Source organism: Mesoplodon mirus (assembly GCF_964341445.2).
Source record: "Mesoplodon mirus genome assembly, chromosome: 19".
Lineage (NCBI taxonomy): Eukaryota > Metazoa > Chordata > Mammalia > Artiodactyla > Ziphiidae > Mesoplodon > Mesoplodon mirus.
Genome location: NC_138995.1, coordinates 39,846,841 through 39,870,563, shown reverse-complemented (window position 1 = coordinate 39,870,563; position 23,723 = coordinate 39,846,841). Strand labels below are relative to the sequence as shown.

The following is a 23,723-nucleotide window of genomic DNA, read 5'->3' as shown; positions in this document are numbered from 1 at the left end:
TGGTGTTAGGGAATGATCTAATCTCATACTTTTACATGTCCCTATCCAGTTTTCCCAGCACCACTTATTGAAGAGACTGTCCTTTCTCCACTGTACATTCCTGCCTCCTTTATCAAAGATAAGGTGACCATATGTCCGTGGGTTTAACTCTGGGCTTTCTATCCTGTTCCATTGATCTATCTTTCTGTTTTTGTGCCAGTACCATACTGTCTTGATTACTGTAGCTTTGTAGTATAGTCTGAAGTCAGGGAGCCTGATTCCTCCAGCTCCATTTTTCGTTCTCAAGATTGCTTTGGCTATTCGGGGTCTTTTGTGTTTCCATACAAATTGTGAAATTTTTTGTTCTAGTTCTGTGAAAAATGCCAGTGGTAGTTTGATAGGGATTGCATTGAACCTGTAGATTGCTTTGGGTAGTAGAGTCATTTTCACAATGTTGATTCTTCCAATCCAAGAACATGGTACATCTCTCCATCTATTTGTATCATCTTTAATTTCTTTCATCAGTGTCTTATAATTTTCTGCATACAGGTCTTTTGTCTCCTTAGGTAGGTTTATTCCTAGATATTTTATTCTTTTTGTTGCAATGGTAAATGGGAGTGTTTCCTTGATTTCTCTTTCAGATTTTTCATCATCAGTATATAGGAATGCCAGAGATTTCTGTGCATTAATTTTGTATCCTGCAACTTTACCAAATTCATTGATTAACTCTAGTAGTTTTCTGGTAGCATCTTTAGGATTCTCTATGTATAGTATCATGTCATCTGCAAACAGTGACAGCTTTACTTCTTCTTTTCCAATTTGGATTCCTTTTATTTCCTTTTCTTCTCTGATTGCTGTGGCTAAAACTTCCAAAACTAGGTTGAATAAGAGTGGTGAAAGTGGGCAACCTTGTCTAGTTCCTGATCTTAGTGGAAATGGTTTCAGTTTTTCACCATTGAGGACGATGCTGGCTGTGGGTTTGTCATATATGGCCTTTATTATGTTGAGGAAAGTTCCCTCTATGCCTACTTTCTGCAGGGTTTTTATCATAAATGGGTGTTGAATTTTGTCGAAAGCTTTCTCTGCATCTATTGAGATGATCATATGGTTTTTCTCCTTCAGTTTGTTAATATGGTGTATCATGTTGATTGATTTGCGTATATTGAAGAATCCTTGCATTCCTGGAATAAACCCCACTTGATCATGGTGTATGATCCTTTTAATGTGCTGTTGGATTCTGTTTGCTAGGATTTTGTTGAGGATTTTTGCATCTATGTTCATCAGTGATATTGGCCTGTAGTTTTCTTTCTTTGTGACATCCTTGCCTGGTTTTGGTATCAAGGTGATGGTGGCCTCGTAGAATGAGTTTGGGAGTGTTCCTCCCTCTGCTATATTTTGGAAGAGTTTCAGAAGGACAGGTGTTAGCTCTTCTCTAAATGCTTGATAGAATTCGCCTGTGAAGCCATCTGGTCCTGGGCTTTTGTTTGTTGGAAGATTTTTTATCACAGTTTCAATTTCAGTGCTTGTGATTGGTCTGTTCATATTTTCTATTTCTTCCTGATTCAGTCTCGGCAGGTTGTGCATTTCTAAGAATTTGTCCATTTCTTCCAGGTTGTCCATTTTATTGGCATAGAGTTGCTTATAGTAATCTCTCATGATCTTTTTTATTTCTGTAGTGTCAGTTGTTACTTCTCCTTTTTCATTTCTAATTCTATTGATTTGAGTCTTCTCCCTTTTTTTCTTGATGAGTCTGGCTAATGGTTTATCAATTTTGTTTATCTTCTCAAAGAACCAGCTTTTAGTTTTATTGATCTTTGCTATCGTTTCCTTCATTTCTTTTTCATTTATTTCTGATCTGATTTTTATGATTTCTTTCCTTCTGCTAACTTTGGGATGTTTTTGTTCTTCTTTCTCTAATTGCTTTAGGTGCAAGGTTAGGTTGTTTATTCGAGATGTTTCCTGTTTCTTAAGGTGGGATTGTATTGCTATAAACTTCCCTCTTAGCACTGCTTTTGCTGCATCCCATAGGTTTTGGGTCGTCGTGTCTCCATTGTCATTTGTTTCTAGGTATTTTTTAATTTCCTCTTTGATTTCTTCAGTGATCACTTCGTTATTAAGTAGTGTATTGTTTAGCCTCCATGTGTTTGTATTTTTTACAGCTCTTTTCCTGTAATTGATATCTAGTCTCATAGCATTGTGGTCGGAAAAGATACTTGATACAATTTCAATTTTCTTAAATTTACCAAGGCTTGATTTGTGACCCAAGATATGATCTATCCTGGAGAATGTTCCATGAGCACTTGAGAAAAATGTGTATTCTGTTGTTTTTGGATGGAATGTCCTATAAATATCAATTAAGTCCATCTTGTTTAATGTATCATTTAAAGCTTGTGTTTCCTTATTTATTTTCATTTTGGATGATCTGTCCATTGGTGAAAGTGGGGTGTTAAAGTCCCCTACTATGAGTGTGTTACTGTCGATTTCTCCTTTTATGGCTGTTAGTATTTGCCTTATGTATTGAGGTGCTCCTATGTTGGGTGCATAAATATTTACAATTGTTATATCTTCTTCTTGGATCGATCCCTTGATCATTATGTAGTGTCCTTCTTTGTCTCTTCTAGTAGTCCTTATTTTAAAGTCTATTTTGTCTGATATGAGAATTGCTACTCCAGCTTTCTTTTGGTTTCCATTTGCATGGAATATCTTTTTCCATCCCCTTACTTTCAGTCTGTATGTGTCTCTAGGTCTGAAGTGGGTCTCTTGTAGACAGCATATAGATGGGTCTTGTTTTTGTATCCATTCAGCCACTCTGTGTCTTTTGGTGGGAGCATTTAGTCCATTTACATTTAAGGTAATTATCGATATGTATGTTCCTATTCCCATTTTCTTAATTGTTTTGGGTTCATTATTGTAGGTCTTTTCCTTCTGTTGTGTTTCTTGCCTAGAGAAGTTCCTTTAGCATTTGTTGTAAAGCTGGTTTGGTGGTGCTGAACTCTCTCAGCTTTTGCTTGTCTGTAAACGTTTTAATTTCTCCATCAAATCTGAATGAGATCCTTGCTGGGTAGAGTAATCTTGGTTGCAGGTTTTTCTCCTTCATCACTTTAAGTATGTCCTGCCACTCCCTTCTGGCTTGTAGAGTTTCTGCTGAGAGATCTGCTGTTATCCTGATGGGGATTCCCTTGTGTGTTATTTGTTGTTTTTGCCTTGCTGCTTTTCATATGATTTCTTTGTGTTTAATTTTTGACAGTTTGATTAATATGTGTCTTGGCGTATTTCTCCTTGGATTTATTCTGTATGGGACTCTCTGTGCCTCCTGGACTTGATTAACTATTTCCTTTCCCATATTAGGGAAGTTTTCAACTATAATCTCTTCAAATATTTTCTCAGTCCCTTTCTTTTTCTCTTCTTTTTCTGGAACCCCTATAATTCGAATGTTGGTGCGTTTAATGTTGTCCCAGAGGTCTCTGAGACTGTCCTCTGTTCTTTTCATTCTTTTTTCTTTATTTTGCTCTGCAGCAGTTATTTCCACTATTTTATCTTCCACCTCACTTATCCGTTCTTCTGCCTCAGTTATTCTGCTATTGATCCCATCTAGAGTATTTTTTATTTCATGTATTGTGTTTTTAATCGATGCTTGATTCATCTTTAGTTCTTCTAGGTCCTTGTTAACTGTTTCTTGCATTTTGTCTATTCTATTTCCGAGATTTTGTATCTGGGAAATAGAATCTTGGATCATCTTTACCATCATTATTCTGAATTCTTTTTCAGGTAGAGTGCCTATTACCTCTTCATTTGTTAGGTCTGGTGGGTTTTTATCTTGCTCCTTCTCCTGCTGTGTGTTTTTCTGTCTTCTCATTTTGCTTATGTTACTGTGTTTGGGGTCTCCTTTTTGCAGGCTGCAGGTTCGTAGTTCCTGTTGTTTTTGGTGTCTGTCCCCAGTGGCTAAGGTTGGTTTAGTGGGTTGTGTAGGCTTCCTGGTGGAGGGGACTAGTGCCTGTGTTCTGGTGGATGAGGCTGGATCTTGTCTTTCTGGTGGGCAGGTCCACGTCTGGTGGTGTGTTTTGGGGTGTCTGTGGACTTTTTATGATTTTAGGCCACCTCTCTGCTAATGGGTGGCGTTGTGTTCCTGTCTTGCTAGTTATTTGGCTTAGGGTGTCCAGCACTGTAGCCTGCTGGTCGTTGAGTGAAGCTGGGTGCTGGTGTTGAGATGGAGATCTCTGGAAGATTTTCGCCGTTTGATATTATGTGGAGCTGGGAGGTCTCTTGTGGACCAGTGTCCTGAAGTTGGCTCTCCCACCTCAGAGGCACAGCACTGACTCCGGGCTCCTCAATTTGGGATGATGTGTTGTCTATTCATGTATTCCACAGATGCAGGGTACATCAAGTTGATTGTGGAGCTTTAATCCGCTGCTTCTGAGGCTGCTGGGAGAGGTTTCCCTTTCTCTTCTTTGTTCTCACAGCTCCTAGGTCTCAGCTTTGGATTTGGCCCCGCCTCTGCGTGTAGGCCGCCGGAGGGCGTCTGTTCTTCGCTCAGATAGGACAGGGTTAAAGGAGCAGCCTCTTCGGGGACTCTGGCTCACTCAGGCCAGGAGGGAGGGAGGGGCACGGAGTGCGGGGCGAGCCTGCAGCGGCAGAGGTCGGCGTGACGTTGCACCAGCCCGAGGCGCGCCGTGCGTTCTCCCAGGGAAGCCGCCCCTGGATCCCGGGACTCCGGCAGTGGCGGGCTGCACAGGCTCCCGGAAGGGCGGTGTGGGCAGTGACCTGCGCTCGCACACAGGCTTCTTGGCGGCGGCAGCAGCAGCCCCAGCGTCCCACGCCTGTCACTGGGCTCCGCGCTTTCAGTCGCGACTCGCGCCCGTCCGTGGAGCCCCTTTAAGCAGCGCTCTTAATCCCCTCTCCTCGCGCACCAGGAAACCAAGAGGGAAGAAAAAGTCTCTTGCCTCTTCGGCAGCTCTAGAGTTTTCCCGGACTCCCTCCCGGCTAGCTGTGGCACATTAGCCCCCTTCAGGCTGAGTTCTCGCCGCCGGCCCCAGTCCTCTCCCTGCGCTCTGACCGAAGCCCGAGCCTCAGCTTCCAGCACTGCGTGCCCCGGCGGGCGAGCAGACAAGCCTCTCGGGCTGGTGAGTGCCGCTCGGCACCGATCCTCTGTGCGGGAATCTCTCCGCTTTGCCCTACCCAGGTATGTGGGGAGTTTCTTGCCTTTTGGGAGGTCTGGGGTCTGCTGCCAGCGTTCAGTAGGTGTTCTGTAGGAGTTGTTCCACGTGTAGCTGTATTTCTGGTGTATCCGTGGGGAGGAAGGTGATCTCCGCGTCTTACTCTTCCGCCATCTTACCCGGAAGTCCTCTATGTATCCTCTTTTAACAGAGGCCTGGCGCAGCTGGCCTGAAGAAGGAGACAGCTGGGGCTCCAAGTCCAAGTCTATCTGCCACAGGGCCTAAACATGTCCAAAGCATGGATCATGCCTGTCCCTAGGTCAGGCCGCCCCGTCCCTGATACTGATCCCCTCCCAGGGGGGATAAGTTAGCCAAACAACAACCGTGTGCTGTCTGCTTCCTGCTGAACCCTCCCAGACAAGCCCCAAGGAGGAGGTGCTATTATTTTACTCCTTAGCTGTACCTCGCTATGTCCCACATGGATGGGGGGCCCACACACGCAGTCTCTCCAGGCCAATACACTCCACTTCTTGGTCCAGCCAGAGCTCACACCAGGGCTGTGCCAGGCCTCCTTCTGCCACCTAGAATAGCCTCTGGCCTCTCCTTTTTTGGTTCCTCCGAAAGCTTCACCTTCCTTTGAGCTCAGAGGCCACTCCAGAGACTGCCCTGCGTTTCCAGGACCAAGAGTTATTTAAGCAGCAGGACTTGGGCTGATTCTCGCCAGCATCTCTAGGGCCTGGCACCAAGCAGTCACTCGGTAAATTCTGGCTGCTCTTTGCAAGGGATGAGAACAGTGAGGCCTTTCTGGAATGCCATTTGCCAGGGCCTCCTCAAACCTCAGCACACGCTTCCCTTGGCCTTAGCAAGTCCTCTTCCAGGAATCTGGCCAGCAGAAACGCTCCTGCACAAGCAACTGCAGATGTGGATACAAAAATGCCAGGTCGGGTCACTCCCCTGCTCAAAAGCCTGCCATGGCTCCCATCTCACTCAGGAGCAGAGCCCAGGTCCTGGTCAAAGACGCAGAATGGAAACTCCAGAGTAGTAAAGAGGTAGCATGAATCAGCTCCTAATGGAGATAAGATGGAAGGCCAAATTACTCAATTAATCTAAAGGAGGCAGGAAACGAGAGAATAAGGAACAAAGAACACCAGAGATAAACCAAAAATGAACAGTAAGATAGAAGATTTCAATGCAGCCACATCAGTAATGAGGGCAAATACGAACGGTCTAACCCTGCACCGTCCACTCAGAGAGGCCTCATGTGACTGCCCAGCCCTGGGAACGGAGCTAGTCCAATAAGATGTTCTGAGTGGAAAACACACACTGGATTTCAAAAACTCAGTGCGGGATGGAAGGCGGAAAACAGTGTACAACACGTGTTGGCGAGGATGTGGAGAAATCGGAACCCTTGTGCATTACTCGTGGGAATGTGAAATGGTGCAGCCACCGTGGACAACAGTGATTCCTCAAAAAGTTAAAAAGAGGGCTTCCCTGGTGGCACAGTGGTTGAGAGCCGCCTGCCAATGCAGGAGACACGGGTTTGTGTCCCGGTCCGGGAAGATCCCACATGCCGCGGGGCGGCTGGGCCCGTGAGCCATGGCCGCTGGGCCTGCGCGTCCGGAACCTGTGCTCCGCAACCGGAGAGGCCACAACAGTGAGAGGCCCGTGTACCGCAAAACAAACAAACAAAAAAAAGTTAAAAAGAGAATTACCAGATGACCAAGCGACTCCATTCCTAGGTGTATATCCAAAAGCACTGAAGGCAGACTCAGATTCTTGTATGCCAATGTTTATAGCAGCACTATTCACAATATCCAAAAGGTGGAAATAACCCAAGTGTCTGTCTACTATTGGATGGATAAACACAGTGTGGGCTATTCAGACAATGGAATAGTATTCGGCCTTAAAAAGGAAGGAAATTCTGATAGATGCTACGAATGTGATGACTATCCTTGAAGACATTACGGTAAGTGAAATAAGCCAGACACAGAAGGATAAATACTGTATGATTCCACTTATATGAGGAAGAAGTGGTCAAATTCATAGAGAAAGAAAGTAGAATGGAGGTTACCAGTAGGTGGTGGGAGAGGGGGATGGGGAATTATTGTTTAAGGGGCACAGAGTTTCTGTATGCAAGGATGAACAAGTTCTGGAAATGGAGAGTGGTGACGGTTACACAACATTGCAAATATACATAATGCCACTGAATTGTGCACTTAAGAATGGTGAAAATGGGAAATTTTAGGTCACGTGCATTTTACCACAATAAAAAAGACTGTAAGATATCTCATTAGTGACTTCTAGACTGATTACGTGTTGAAATAATAGTATTCTGTATATAACAGGTTGCATAAAATATATTCACATTAATTTTCCCTATTTCTTTCTCCTGTGGCTACTAGAAAATTTTAAGTAACGTATAAGTGGCTAGGGTTTTCTTACTGGACAGCACTGGTCTCGACATTCCAATCATCAAAAGGACATAGACTATTTGCTGTCTGCAAGAGACACACTTTAAATGTAAGCACACTTTAAATATAAAGACATATATAGGCTCGCAGTCAAAGTTCGAACCAAAAAAAAAAAAAAATCCATAGAGTAGAGGTTAAATAAATTATGGAATACTCCTCCTCCTTTAGTTTGCTAGAAGAACGGGTTCTGGGGGGAGGGGTGGGGGACGGACGAATTGGGAGTTTGGGATTAGCAGATGCAAACTATTATATACAGAATGGATAAACAACAAGGTCCTGGGACTTCCCTGGCGGTCCAGTGGTTAAGACTCTGTGCTTCCAATGCAGGGGATGTGGGTTTGATCCCGGGTTGGGGAACTAAGATCCCACGTGCGGCACAGTGCAGCCACACACACAAAAAAAACTTAAAAAACAAATGAACAAACAAACAAAAACAACAACAACAAAAAAAACAAGCTCTTGGGGACTTCCCTAGTGGTCCAGTGGTTAAGAATCTGCTGTCCAGTGCAGAGGACGTGGGTTCGATCCCTGGTCAGGGAGCTAGGATCCCACATGCCTTGGGGCAACTAAGCCCGCACACCACACCTAAGCCCGCGTGCGCGGCAACTACTGAGCCCACGTGCTCTGGAGCCCACGTGCCACAACTGGAGAGAGAGGCCCATGCACCACAGTGAAGAGCTCATGTGCCACAACTAAGACCCGACAAAGCCAAAAAGTAATTAATTAATTAATTAATTAAATATTAAAAAAAAAACAAGGTCCTACTGTATAGCACAAGGAACTGTATTCAATATTCTGTAATAAACCACAATGGAAAAGACTATGAAAAAGAATGTAAATATATATGTATAACTGAATCACTTTGCTGTACAGCAGAAATTAACACAACATTGTAAATCAACTATACTTCAATTAAAAAAAAAAGAGTGGAGCTCTAGATTGCTGCCATGGAAATAATTCTAAGACACTTGTTCAAGTTAAAAAGCAAGCTGTAGAATAATTCATATGGTACGTGTGAGCAAGAGGAAAAAAATGTATGCACAGAATAGAGGGGTAGAAAGAATGCACCCAAACTCCTCACATAGGGCTCCTCTGGAGAGGGCAGGACAAGGGGACAGTGAAAAGACTTTCATAGTGTTATATATGACTTTTTTCCGTGTCGAATTAATTCATACAGATCTGCCCTCAAACTGGCAAACCCCAAAGAGTTAAGGAACCTGATCTTAGCCTCCGCATCCAGTGCAGGGCCCTTGAAGCAACTCGGAAATCGTCCGGAAACCACTCTACCCCTTGCTACTCAAAGGAGCGGCCTCAGTGTCCCCTGGGAGCCTGCTAGAAATGCAGAGTCTCACGCCTGCCACAGACCCGCTGAATCAGACCCCGCATTTGAACAGGCTCCCCAAGGGATTCGTGTGCACGTTCAAGTTTGAGAAACTGTTGATCTGCAACACAGCCCAATCCGTCTGCACAGACTTAGTAGGTACAGACTAAAGGCTGGTCAGTGATAATAATAGCAGCCAGCACTTACAACGGGCTTATTAAGTGCCAGGTGGTGGTACCTTATCTCAATGAAACGCCACAGACATCCCACCATGTCCCAGATCATCTCGATCTACAACCCCATATCTGCAATTCCAACCTCCAAAAATCTCTAAAAACCATCCCTTTGTTTTCCCCTTTACTCACTGTGGGGCAAAAGCTAACCTGCAATGACTATCCTTATGTATCCTTCTTAGTGTAGAACAGCCACAGATATATTAGCAGCAGGAATAGTATTTGCTGCAGAAATCTTTAGCCTATTTGGGGAAGGGGAGCTGCCCTGCCTGGCTGAGGGCTGTTCCACCTCACTGCAGCCTGCGCTGTGGTCTGAAATATTCTGAATGTTGACACACCTCGGAAGCTGCTTACTGCCATAAATTTGCAGCACATCTGTTGACATGTGACGTCATCTATGAAACCTCCGAGAGGAAGGCATCAGGCCCCCCCCCCTCGCTGATGGGGAAACTGAGGCTGCGAGAGGTGGTGGGCCCCTGCTCCAAGTCCCGCAGCTGCCTCCAGGCCAGATCTGCCTCCGGGGTCCTGACCCCTTCCTTGCAGGTCTCCCTGTCAGTCACCCACCGGGGTTCCCTCACAAACTCACAAACACATCCGAGGAAGCTGGGGGCGCCACAGTTATGTTAATGAAGACACCACGGAGGGTAAAAAGGGAAAGAGGAGGGTGGGACGGCACCCTGCTGAGCCGGGGCCTCCACTGGCTAAGCTGAGACCCAAGCTGGATCCCAGGGCAAAAAGCGGAGTGGAGGGGGGCGGGGCAAAGGCAACTTCCTGACTGTGGGCTTTCAGTCCTGGTCCCTGTAACAAGCAAACAGTGAGGCTTTATGGCTAAAAGCCTGGGCTTTGGGGCCAGACTGCGACCCCCAGGGTGGGGTGGGGGATCCCCAGTATACCCTTTAGCAGATGTGTGACTCTGGGCAAGTCACTTAACCGCCCAGTGCCTCAGTTTCCTCATCTGTAAAATGGGGATGCTCACTGCACCTACCTCCTAAGGTCCTAACGTGAGTAACTGAGTCAGGACTTGTGAGGGCCCTAGACTGGTGCCCATGGCCGTGTGGGCTGTTATTATTATTCTTGCTACGGTCATGAGCTGTGGAAAGCTCCTAACTGGATCCACAACACCCCTGAAATCCTCCGCCAAAGGTTGCGATGTAGAGTCAAGCATGCGTTTCTCTGGGGGAAAGGTCGGAGGCCTCCGAGCAGGTTCCCCAAAGGACCTGAGCCCTCCTTCCCCCACACTAAGGACCACCTCGTGCTCTTAAGACCTTGTCCTGGAAAAGATAAAAGGCGGCTGCCTCTCCCAGCTGGGGCAGGACGGCCAAAGCTCTCGCCCTCCCAACAGCTGGCAATACCACCGGCCTCCCCCGCTCCCGCCCCCCACCTCCTGCCACCCCCTCCTGTCTCCAAGCAGCTTTGCACTGGCCTCCTGAACTCCTTCCCAACTGCACAAACATCTTTCTTCTGCCTTCACACCCCTCTCTTCCTCACCTCCTGACCTGTAAGGAAGCTTCACTCTTGAGCCCAACCCACCACCCCCCTTCCTCCCTCTTCTTCTAGAATCTTCCTTTGCTCCTTTCCTTTTCTCTAAGCCTGCTCAGATCCTAAAACTCTCTAAGCCTGGTCCCTCACTCATGCAGTGAATACTGAGTCTGGACGCATTCCCAGTCAGGTCCGGGGGATGAATCCGCACACAGAAGCAAACCGCATGACATGGAGAAAGTTGGACAGGGGCGTCAAGGAAGGCTTCCCAGAGGAGGCGGTATTTAAGCAGAGGCCTGCAGGACAGGACGAGGAGCCCAGAGACAGGAAGGAATGGGAGAAGGTCATGGCAAGTAGAGGCAAGGGCAAAGGTGGGGAGGCAGGAACAAGCTGGGTGTGGGAAGAAAGCAAGGTGAAAGGGCAGGAGATGAGGTCAGGGAGATAAGCCCAGGCCAGACTAATGGGGCTCTGTGGGGGGAGGTGAGATTAGACTTTCACCTGAGGGCACTAGGGAGCCATAAAGGGTAGCAGGATTTTTTTTTCCAATCTCTGGCTGCCAAGAGCTCCATCTGCCTGCCTTCCGTCCGTCCGTCCGTCCATCCGTCCATCCATCCATCCATCCATCCACGAAGCCATCCTTCTCTCATGACTCCTCACCATATTCCAGTCTGGCTTCTGCCCCTACATACCCATCAAACCCAGGAAACCTTTGCTTCCACAACAGCCTCATCCAACCCAGGAAGCCTGTCCTCAGGTCCATGGAAGTTAAACCTTTCTAAAAACTCTCCCCCTTTGTTCCTGAGAAGCTGATCCTGCCTTATCCTGCTCCTCCTCCCTTTCTCTGTTTTGGCCAGAGAAGCTCCCACCCCTCCCTACACGTGGGTGGCCCGCCTAAGCTGACTCTCCACCCTCTCCTGTCCTCTCCCTGGGGAATCATCCCCATCCCTGGGACTTCAGTGATCACTCCATGTCACCGTCTCTCACTCATGATGCCTCCAGCTCATTCATTCATTCCGTCTGCACCTCACCACCAGCCGAGAGGGTGCTGGAGCTTTACTCTCTGGGGTTTGTGTTCCCCAAACTATAGACACCACTACAGCATCTCAAGAAAGGGCACCTGCATCCACTCAGTTGCTCAGGCCAGTGACTTTGGATCATCCTGGACTCCCTCCTTCCCTTACCTCCCATCAACAAAACCAAAGCACCCCAGATCTCAGCCCCAGTGTCCTGGGTCCTCTTTCCCCGTGAAGCTTCAACTGGCCTTTGTGCAAAGCATCCCAGGTTTCTCTCTGCTAGAAATGGCATGGAGCCCAAAGCCTGCCCCCAGAAGCCCTCTCCTCCAGGAAGCCTGCCCTGATGCACCAACATACCCCACAAGCAATGCCTCCTCCTGGCCTTCACCAGCCCGGCTGACACTCCTGAGACACTGATCTCACCTTGCAGGGAGGATGGGTGTGTTTAGGGTTTACCCCCCTCCCCTGTCCCGAGTGCAGAGCTCTGAGGCCCGGCACAAGGGAGGCCTGCTATGTGGGTCTGGATTAACCAGTACAATGCGCCTGGATTCACATCCCTGCTCTGCCAGCAGCTAGCTGTGTAACCTTGGACAAGGCACCTCACCTCCCACTGTAACTGGGAAAGGAAGGCAACCCAGGGGTCTGGCCCTTGGGAAAATTCTAAGCAAACCATGAAAACTGCACCGCACGGAGTCCCACAGCCAGGAGAAGCAACAGACAAGATGCACAAGTAGCAACACAGGAGGCCTGAGAGTGGGTGTTGGGCGACAAAGACTCAGAAAGAGAAATGCAGCAGGATCCTCTGTAGAAAGCAAAAATCCACCACACAAAGCAAACAGTTTGCCAGGGCACAGAACAATTTGCCAGGGCACTGGGCCAGGGAAGGAAATGAGAATACAAGGGAATCTTATACAGATAGATATATATAGATATATATATATACACATATGCACTTGCATATATGTGTATATAATATATACATTTACTACATGCCTATTATACTGCTAAGTTTAAATTTACCACTAAATTATTACATAAAGTATAATAATATGTAACATATATTAATGTATGTGTGTGGGTATATATAGTTTACTGTTCATTTGCTTAAAGCAGACTTCTGTTAGGAACTCCCTTAAATAAATCTCCCTATTCTGCTACAGAGTCTGGCCGGGGGCTCTTCAGGCCCAGAAGTTGGCTCAGTGTCCCCTGTGACCAATGCACACACGACTCCCTGCCCCTTAAAGGTCGCAAAGAAAAAATAGGACTGTGGAAAGGGGACGGGCTCGGGGACGGGCAAGGGCTGGGCAGATGTCAGGGAATTCTGCTGGTCCAGCTAAGGAGACAGAAATCTGACAAAGGAAAACAGCTCCTCACGGAACAGCTTTGAGACTTTAGGTGGCAAAGCACAGGCAGCCCGGAAGGGCCACAGAAACCAGAGGCAAAGACGGAGCAGAAGTTTCCCGGACATTTTTATCAACTTCGAGACCTGAGTCTTTGCCCATTTTAGCATCTCTGTAAAAGGAGGCGTAACTTACAGCAAATGGCTTGTGTGAACACAGCATGTGTGGCTTCTAGTCCTGGCTGAACTGAGGAGGGCAGCACCTGAGCGCCCCCCTCCAGCCTCAGTCTCCCTGCTGAGCAGTGGGCAGTCCTGACCTGTCCCATGGGCCCTGATTCACTCCGTCTCTGAAGACACTGAGGGAGCGAGTACTGGGCAGTGGGGAGGTGGCTAGGGCAGGATGGGCAATGTCCATGGACCAAGTGTCAAGTGCAGTTGGGAGACCCATGGCTGCCTGTCCTGGGTGAGGGGCCTGCCGGTGGAGCTTTGCCACTGCAGGCAGAGCCCTGCAGCTTTGAGGGCTGGGCTTCCTGAGCCAAGGAGCCACTCAGGGGTCGGGCTTCATAAAAGTGGTGGGGGGATGGGCCCGGGGGGGGGGCGGGCAATGAAGGCAGCTGAGCCTGGCTGGGGGCCTCTCGGGCCCTACCCACCAGGACTCCCAGGAGATGCGTGGCACCCCGAGATTGGCATTTTTGGTGCTTTGGAAGCAGGTGGGTCACACTTTTTAAGAAACAGAATAGCGACCGCAAGCACAGGCTCTCTGCTCCCTTTCTCCATGCCTGTGACATGTCCATCCTGCAGTCAGTCAGTGAGTCAGGCAACAAACATTACACGATTCCTACTGCACACCAAGAGCTGAGAACACGGGGCACATCATTTCCCTCCTTCTGTAGTTTATAGAATCTAGTGAGAAAGCCAGGCCTGAAGAAAAACTCACGGGACACCTACATCCCAATGGGGCTACGAGGGGTGGAGCAGTGAAATGGGAGAGCGTCCCTAGGCCGGAGGCTGAGGCTGGGAAGGGCACCCAGGGGAGGGACAAATGGGATGATGAGACTTCAAGGGGGGCGGGGGGGCAGATTTCTCTCTCCCGAGAGAAAGGAGGTAAAGCCTTCCCAAGGACTCCTGCTCAGTGATAAAAAGGCTAAATCTCGAAACAGTGATGCTGAGCTGAGGTGCTCAACCCAAAGGACCACACACGTCTGCGAGATTCAAGAAGAGGCAAGGCAGATCCACAACAGGATAAACGAGCAGCGGGCCAGTGACCCGCTGCTCTGGGAGGGGGTGTTGACGGTGAAGGGGCACAAAGGAACTTTTTGGCTGCGATGCGAACGCTCTGGATCTCGATGGGGTGTGGATTACACACGCTGCTATGGTTTGGCAACACTCATGGAGAAGCACCCTTAATCTGTGTATTTCATTGTATGCCAATTACACTCAATGAGAGGTTGGGGGAGAAATACATACACACATACACACACACACACAAAACTTTCTGTGAAAGGGGATGCATGGGGGCTTCCCTGGTGGCGCAGTGGTTGAGAGTCTGCCTGCCGATGCAGGGGATGCGGGTTCGTGCCTCGGTCCGGGAGGATCCCATGTGCCACGGAGCGGCTGAGCCTGTGAGCCATGGCCGCTGAGCCTGCGCGTCCGGAGCCTGTGCTCCGCAACGGGAGAGGCCGCAACAGTGAGAGGCCCATGTACCGCCAAAAAAAAAAAAAAAAAAAAACGGGGGATGCATGTCCACAAAAGCGGGAGGGCACTGGGCATGTTCTGGGGAGAGAAGTGAGGCCACCGTGGCCAGAGCCTGCTAGGCCGAGGGGAGCCTGGCCTGAGAGGGTAAAGAGCTGAGAACTCTTCCGGGGGCCCCCGTCACCTAGCCTGGAGGGCTTGGTGTTCGAAGATGGGTGAGGTGCCTTGAAGGACAGGAGGGAGGTTACAATCTAGCCAACTGCCACAATCATCCCGTGAGCATCTGCGAGCAACAGCCTGCCCAGTACCACATAGTGGACGAGAGGCAGGGCGGCATCCATCCTCTGGAAAGGGGGCTCCAGGCACCTTCGATCTGCAGGTGTCCTGGAGGAATGGACCGCCCTTCACCTCCAAGCTGCGGAGGCCACCGGGGCTCCCTCCAGGGCCCCAGGGGTCATTAACGAGGGTCCCACAGCCATAGCGATGGTCCTCCCTCACTCCGCACACAAGGCTGCCAGGATGGGACATAGGGGACACAGGAGGCTGGCGGGGGGGGGGGTTACCTAGAAGTCAACAGCCCCCTCCAGCCCCTCGAAGGACAAGAAACACTTTGAAGGAGAATTATAGAGGATGGAGTGAGCAAAAGCGGGGGATTAAGGCAGCCAGGCCTGGTCAGGGGCTCCAGGGATATAACCCTTCCTCTGACCCTCTTACCTCTGGAAGGAGCATTTGGTTACAGCCTCCACGGAAGTGATAACTAACTACAGTGACAATGGTGACTGCTACCTTCTGCAGAGCGCTTACTCTGAGCCAGGCACTTGCAAAACACTTTTCCACTCAGGACCTGATTTAACTGATGCAAAAGCTCTTGAAAGAAGCATCGATTTATTATTCCTGTACTTCTGGTTCTCTAATCTGGAATTAGAGAAAGGAAGTAACTTGCCCCCAGGTCACAAGGTTAGAAGGGGCAGAAAGAGGACTCGAACCCGGGCGGCTGACCCAGTAACCCCTCACTGCCGGGGTCATCTGTCCATCCCCCTGCCACTGGCCCACCTTCTCTGACTGTGATTTCTGCACAGAATATCAGAACCCACATCCAGGCATAAATCCCCAAGCCCGTGTGATCAGAAACAGCCACCAAGGTGCAAAGCCTGGGCTGGCCAAGACAGGATGGGAACACAGATCAAGGACAACCTGACCAAAGTTTACGGCCTGCAGCCTCGATTTCCCCAATCTATGAAATGGGCCTAATGTCTCTTCCAGCACAGAACAGGATAGAACCCGGAGGTGATGAAACAGATTCTGGATACCAAAAATAATAACACCATTAGTAACGATAATGATACAATTGAACTGATATGCTATCTGGAATTTGCTTAAATGTACTCCAGCAGAAAAGGGAAAAGAAAGTGCAGGGTGGCGCGGGGGGTGGGGGTGGGGGCGGGAGGAGGGATCAGCGGAAAATTGGTGAAGCTGGCGATGGGTACACAGGGGGTGATTAGTTTATTCTCTCAACTCTTGGTAGGTACTTTAAAATTTCCATGATAAAAAATTTAACTAATAACAAGCAAAGTGAATTTTCACCGCACTCCTGCAAGCCGGGGTCTGTCTTAAAAGCTTTCTACATCTTCACTCATTTAAGCTTCACAAAGACCCCATGAGTTCTGTTACAGATGAGGAAACTGAGGCCCAAAGGGTATTTGATTGCCTTGGAACCTTCCCTCTGATTAAAATGCCAACATTGACTGCCCGGGGTTTTAGGGGAAGGAGGCAAGGACGCAGGTATCTAATTCCACAGGAGATTTCTCTCCATCATCATCATCATCATCATCACCACCATCATGACCATCATCACCACCAACACCATCACCACCACCACCACCATCACAGCCACGGACATTTTCTGAGCACTTGTGACATGTCAGGCACTGTGTTAAGCACTGAACATCTGTGAGCACACAGGTAGGTCTCCCATCACAGCCGTTCTTCCAGATGAGGAAAGCGAGACCCAGAGCAGGACAGCCCTGTCTGTCCCCAGGGCCATGCCGCCGCAGCAGCCTGCCCTGTGCCCTCCGCTGCTGTGCGGTTTAGAATGCCAACAGTGTTCCCTATGTGCCTTTCAGGAAGACAATGGAGAGCTTTCAGAGTGGCGAAGTCAGCGTGGGGCCCACAGGAGAACAGTAACCATAGTGAAAATAACAGCAACATCAGATGCTCCTTCCCGAACAGCTACTGCACGCCCGGCTGGGGAGGGCGGTGCCTCCTTCGGCCCTCACAGCCCACCTGCCAGGGAGCCATCATGGGCCCATTTTACAGACAAGGAAATCGAGACCCAGAAAAGGATCGCTTGCCCAAGGTCACGCTGCAGGTAAGTGCAAAAGCCAGCATTCCCTCCCCTGCCTGCCAGTAAGGGGGCTCACAGCCCAGAATTAAGGGGCTCCTCACCCCAGGAGACAGAACTGCCATAGAATGACAGATGACACCTCCACCGAATGACTCAGCTAGGCTACCCATGCACCTTGATGGGTATTATTTAATCCTCACGACAACCTTTCCAAAAGTAGGTACTGAGGTGAACCCATTTAACAGAGGGGACAACTCAGGCCCAGAGCCAGCAAGCCCCCTGCCTGCATCCATTCAGCCAGCAAGCGGCAGAGCCGGGATTCGAATCAACAGCGCCCCCACCCTTGACCTCTACACCAAGTGGCAAGCACAGGGTGCAGGCCACAGGCAGGAAGGAAGGGGCAAGGAGGTCACAAGAGGCAAAGACAATGGATGGATGGGTGGGATGACTTGAACAGGAGGGGAAACGATTTCCTTCAAGATACAGCTCCACAGGTGCCTCCCAAGAGTGACCGAATGACAAACCGCAGGCTCTTGACCCAGCAATCCCGCCTCCAGGAGTTCACCCCGCTGGCATACCCACTTCCCAGTAAGACAAGTGGATGCATGCCCTCTGGCTCTGCACGCTGAAACTTTAGGAAACACCTCCATATCCGTGTTGAGTCAAGGAGGATTTGCCCACACTGAGGAATACAATGCACCTGAGAAAAAGCCAAAGAAACGCCTCCATGTATTGTGCACATCTCCCAGGGAGATGAAGTGAAAAAAGCAACGTGCACAACGACGGGAAGAGGGGGCTACCATCTGTGCAAAATAAATATTTTTTAAGACATACACAGGTATATAAATGTGTGCGCACAGAACATCAGGATTGAGGAGGTGCTCTGGGGAGGCGAGTTGGGGGACCAGGGATGCCCCGGAGGGTAAAGGGGGAGACTTACTATGTTTGAGGTTTTGAATTTGTCCCATGTGGATGTATCACTTAGAAAAAAAGAGAAAGAGAGAAAGAAGCTGCTTCCCCCTTGGAGCCTTTGCAAACCACCCAGACAGAAGGCATCAAAGTCCCCCAGCAGCCTTGAAGACAACACTTCTCTCGAGCCTTCTCCCGGATCGGGTCCCAGTATCATAACTGGGCCCCAGGTCTGTGGCACACAGTAGGCCCTCAGGAAGTTTAATCGGGAACAATTACAGACAGACAGGCCCTCTCTCCAGCTTCTCCTGCCAACAGATCCCCCGCCACCATGAATACCTGCAAACTCAGGACACAAAACTGTCGCCAAACGAGAAATGTCTTAGAAAACCTTCTCTTTTCCCGTTGGGGGATCTTGCATGCCACTGAGACACAAAGGCTTCAGTCAATGGGGATAAAACTCTATTGGTGGTACCCCAGGCAGGGGAGAAGTCTAGGGAAGGAAGGAGGAGGGAATCCTTGGGGACCAGTCAACCAAACATTTCCCATGTGTCTCTAGTGTGACACAGCCTACGCTGGGGAGCCAACTGAGACGGGCCCTCCGCCCTCAGAGAGTGGGGACAAACTTGGATATGACCTGGTGAAAAAGGGGGGCAAGTCATTCTGATTGGTGGGAGAGCATTTTACATCATGGACGTAAAACAGGCAACTTGCTGTTTCCACTAAGAGTCAGGGAGCCTGGTGGGGGAAAGACCCCGAAGAGACAGAGGTGAGAGAACCATGCTCCCCCCCCACCTCATCCCTGCAGGGCGGGAGAGGGAGAAAGGCAGCCCCTCACTGCTTTCCAGGCCCAGGCCAGCTAGAAAGGAATGCCATGTTTTCCTGTTTCCAATTAACTTCCCCCCACCAGCAGCCCTCCGCATTCTTGAGACCAGGAATCAAGACAGCCACGGGGGAGAGCTGGGAGAGCAGGCAGGAACTCTGAGGGTGGCTGGGCCTGGGGCTCAAAGGTGACCCCCCCAGGACCCCGGGGTACCCACACCACACCCCAGGACCCTCCTGCCAGGCCCCCTAGCCTTGGTGCTGACCCCTGGACCCTTTCACAGCCTCTCAGAGGGGAGAGGGGGAAGACCCCACATCCCCAGGGAAGGTTGGGGAAGGCCCCTGAGGCCTCTGGGAAGGAAGCGGGCAAAAAAGGGGGGCGGAGCATAGGCCTGTCACTCTTGGGCCTCACATTTCCCCCCTTTTCCACTGCCACCCTGCCCCCCCAAAATCAGTTCCAACTTTCAGGAAGCACTCACCCTAGAGAGACCTACAGCCCCTCCCCTCCTGCCCCCACCCCACAGGAATTATGATTACTTATGATGCCTGTCACCTCAGGAAGGTATTTGCAGGGTGTCCCTCAAAGTGTCAGCTTCTCTCCAATCACACCCCGGTCCCTGAAGTCTGGGCTGGAGTCCCCTCTCAGCCATGGAACAGGTTTCCGCTGGACTCAGTTTCCTCATCTGTAAAATAACAAGATCGCCCGTATTGCCCCCCTCACTGGGTAAGCTGGGCCCTCCCCAGCCCTTCCTCCTCCTCCCCCCCGCCCCCCCCCCGCCACCAAATGTGTATTTGGCACCAGTAAGTGCTGAAGGGGTGGGGTCCCAGAGAGCTGGAGATGGAGGGTCACCAAAGCAGAACTCCTTACTTACTGCCTGCCCTCACCCACCACCACAGGGAATTCCTCCAAGGCAGATGCCTTTTGCCATTCACCCTAAAATACCCAGCACCCAACTTTCCTCCCCACCCTACAGGCCTGCCATATCCCCGTATGCTGAAGGAGAAATAAAAATAACACGCTTGGATAAAACTTTCAGTCACCGCAAGGTCAGTTAAGGAAGCTCTACTGATCCCCACCTGCAGATGAGGAAACTGAGGACTAGTGAGTTGAATCTAGTGCCTGAGGTTACAGAGTGGGACAGGGAGTCTGCCACCCAGGCCCAGGGGAGAACGGACAGGGGAGTTCTCTGCCAGCTACATCACGGCGCCACGGAGGGTCACAGGGCAGAGCGACGACGAAGGTCCCTGGCAGCTCAGATTCCCGCCCAGCGGGGCTGAGTCCCAGCTCAGATGGAAGAGGAAGAGGATGACAGAGGGGCCACCGACCAAGTGCCCCCCAAACCCCAGACAGCGAGGCCTGGGGCCCCCCTTCTCCTGACTCCACACCTCCAATCCTCAGCTCCTGCAGGCAAACGCTCTGCTCCAGCCACAGGTGAAAGCATCCTGCCCTCAGCCCAGCTTCCAGATGCTCCTTACTCCTTCCCCAAACGATCACTCGGGGGGGCTGGGGGGTGGGGGGGATTCGGCGGCTCCTTCCTGGTATTATCTACATTTGAGACTCAACTGAAGTCAAAGGGACAAATTGCCAAAGAGGGGTACAGGAGAACCTAAGAGTTTTGAGTTGAGTTGGAAAAACTTGAGACGGTTACAGATTGGGGCTGTGTGACCCCGGGCAAGTCACTTAGCTTCTCTGAGCCTCCATTAGCTTGTCTGCAAAATGGGAATCACATAACTGACCCAACTTCCTCCTCGGGTGGGGGCCAGTGGGTAGCGCACCTAACAGTAGCCAATCCCTAATGCTCTCTGGGTAGGAGATGTTATTTCCACCTTCCAGGAGTGGGGGAGCTCTGGGGGAGGGGGGCTGTAGCTAAGCACACCCCTTAAGTCTCACTGGACGCTGGCACATGGGAAGGGGGTGACTCCTCAGCTGTCCTCCTCCCCTGTTCTCCCACCACCCTAGCAGGTCGGCGTTGACTGAGGCCCCCATCCCCACCCCAGGCGAGGGGAGAGGTGTGAAAGCACAGAGCACTTCTCAGAAATCTCAGGCCGTGAAGTCTGGGGGTGTTTCTAAAAACTGTTTCCCCGACAAGCGCCCTGGGAAAGGAGGTGTGAGGGAAAAGCAAACCCTCAATACATCCCCAGATCTAGACTATCGGAGGGCTGTGTGACAAAAGGGGCTGCCTGTCCGGGCAGAAGGCCGAGCACGGGCAGGAGCCCCGGTCCGCGTACACCAGAGGGCTGGGACCTGTCACCCCGGCCTCCGGGGACAGCTGACACAGCGGCCTCTGACCCCACCTCCCGGGAAGTTCAGCTGCTCAGAACCACAAAGCAAAACAAAGGCGTGCGGAGAGGAAGGAGCCGCCGTGCCTTCCAATCACCGCTGCCTCCCGAGCCCGCCCGCGGCTGCTCGCCCCGCTCGCCGCTGGCCTCGGACCAAGGCCTGGGCAGACCGCGGTCCCTGGTCTCCCCGCGGCCGCCCGTGACAGGAGCCGGAGAAGCAGCCGAGGGGCAGCGAGGGATGGGAAAACCAGATGGCTCCATCCCTCCGCCCTCCTGCTCCATCCCTCCCTCCGGGGGCCCGCGGCCCGGCCGCCCTCCGCAGGGGTCCGGGGAGGCCTCAGGCCCGGCTCGTCCGGGCTCACCACAGGGAAAGGGCTGCCTTTGGCTAAAGGTCAACACCCGAGCGCGGTGCCCGGGCTGGGCCTGGTGCCTCCCATTGCTAGGCCGAGGGGGTGGAGATGGGGGGCCGCCCCAAATCTCGCAGGTGACAGGGGTAAGCCTCACCTCCCTCTCCCCCCACCCCCCGTAGCGGCCCCCTCCGGGAACAACCAGCTAGCGGGGGCGGGGGTCAACTCCTTTCATTGCTGGGGGGTGGGGGACCAAGTCAACTCCTTTCATTGTTTCGGGGCAGTGGGGAGGAGGAGACCCAGTGGCTTCCTTCCGCATCCATCCCTCCCCAGCAGGCCGGAGGCCCCGTTTCTCTCCGGCACCCCCGGAGGGATCTGAGAAGGGAGCGCAGGGGACGGGCGAGAGGGGGAGACGAAGGCTCGCCAGCTCCAGCCGGGAAACCACCATCCGCTGCCCCATTGCCCTCTTCTTCCCCAAAAGGCAGGGAGCAGGGCGAGGGGAGGGGAGGGGAGGGGAGGCCCCCCGCCGGGGGGAGGAGGTCTCCCCACCCCTCCCCCCGTGGGACGTTAGGTCTCGTTTTTCCGCCGCTCCATTGTATCCCCGGCAGCCGGCGGGAGGGCCGGGGAGGCACCGGGCGCCGGGTTTGGGCAGGGGAGCCCGGGGTGGGGGGGGGGTCCCCGCAGAATCGGGGCGGCGCTGATGGAGAGACGCGCGGGGTGAGGGGGGGCTGCCGGGGGTGGTGGGCGCCGAACAGAAAAACAGGCAGCGGGCGATGCGCCCCGGTTGGGGGGCTAAGTGTGTGAGTGTCGGGGGAGTGGGTTCGGCCCCGGCTCCGGCTCCTCGCCGCCAACCCCCACTCCCCCCTCGCTTTTGCGCCCTGTCACAGCCCCGACTCGCAGATAGAGAGAGTTAAGAGATTTAAAGAGAAATTGCTACATTGTGAGAAACTCACCCTGATGTTTGAGCAGCCGTCGACGCGGGCTCTCCGAGACGGCCCCGCACGGGCTGCAAAGGGAGGACCCAGAAGGGGCCGAACGGCCGGGCCGGTCAGCGCACTGCCTGATCGCATGGCGGCCGCCCGGCAGCCTCCGCCAGGCCCCTGCCGCCGCCCCGCGCCGCGGACTGGGCGCCCCGGACAGGCGCCCGCTCCGGGCGGGACCCCTCGGGTTTGCAAAAAAAAAAAAAAAAAAAAAAGAAAAAATATTTTTTAATTACGTGCAAAAGAAAAAAAAACCTTACAGGTTTTGTGTTCCGCACCCCCCTTTCCTCCTCCTCCTCCTCCTCCTCCTCCCTCCGCCCTCGCCGAGGGACGGGCTTGGGGGAGGCCCCGCCCCGCGACTCAGCAAACCAGCTTCGGCTCTGGGCTTCGAGCTGCGGGCCCGCGAACGAATGGGAGGCTACGAACGTCCCGGGAGGGTGACCTCCGCTCCGGCACCGCCCCCTCCCCAGCCCTAGTCCCGGGGGTTCGGGGGCGTGCCTTCCCAGGCTACTGTGGAGTCTGCCGGCTGCGTCGAGCGATGCTCCGGATTAGGGGGAAAGGCTAAAGGGATTCGCCCTCCCGTATCCCGGGCGCCCAGCCCGTCTGGGGAGCGGGCGCGGTGCGCGCTGGGCGCGCCCCGACGCGGGGGATGGTCGCCGGGCGGGAGGACGCGACCAGGGGGAGCGCCGAAGGTTCGAAAAGGTAGCGAGAGTCGCGGCTGGAGGAGAGGGGAGGCCCCGCAGGTGGAATCGCGAAGGAGCCGGGAGTCGGAGCCAAAAGGGTGGAAGGCGCGGGGGCGGGGGGTGCTTTGGGGCTACTGGCCGGGACTCCGAACGCGGCTCGCTCACTCACCTCAGTCGGTCTTTTGAGCTGCTACGCCCCGGGGAGGGCGCCGGGGACGTGGGTCCGACCTGTCTTAGAGCCTCCTCGAGGCCTCTCGGGCCGCGCAGATGGGACTCCCAGAAGCCCCGGGACGCCTCGCTGGTGTTGGGTCTGTTTCCGCCCCGCGGGGCCGTGTACGCCTTGCGGGCGTGACACTTCGATTAGCGCGTTCGTTCAGGGAACGCTTGCTGAGCGCCTGCTGTGTGCCCTGCGCCTTGCTCGGGGCCCATCGAGCACCCAGACAGCTCGGAGCTACCCTGCCGGGGCGCACAGGCCAAGGGGACTTATATTCTGGTCTCTTCTTACCTTCTGTTTCCCCGGTGCCCTGGAAAAGCCATGTGTATACCGAAGCAGCTCAATAAATGTGTGTTGAATAAATGAGTGATTGAGATCTATGTGTTTTAAGCTTTAGAATTGATCCTGGCATCTTGGTGGCACTACGCATGTTCTTTAAGAGACCACGGAGGTTAAGCGTGCTG

At 52.1% G+C, this 23,723-nt stretch overlaps 1 protein-coding gene across 5 annotated transcripts in view; it reads right to left on the bottom strand.

The window, feature by feature from the left end:
• LOC309794546 (BRD4-interacting chromatin-remodeling complex-associated protein-like) overlaps positions 1-22,650 on the bottom strand; it is a 68,593-nt gene extending 45,943 nt beyond the window's left edge. For 4 of the 5 annotated variants that reach the window (XR_014292137.1, XR_014292138.1, XR_014292139.1 and 1 more), the window contains exon 1: positions 22,336-22,531. The gene's annotated coding sequence lies outside the window, so the exon portion shown is untranslated. Of the gene's footprint in view, positions 1-22,335 lie in introns of all 5 variants that reach the window. The other variant, XM_082606180.1, reaches the window with a different exon arrangement.
• Between the last annotated feature and the right edge of the window lie 1,073 nt (positions 22,651-23,723).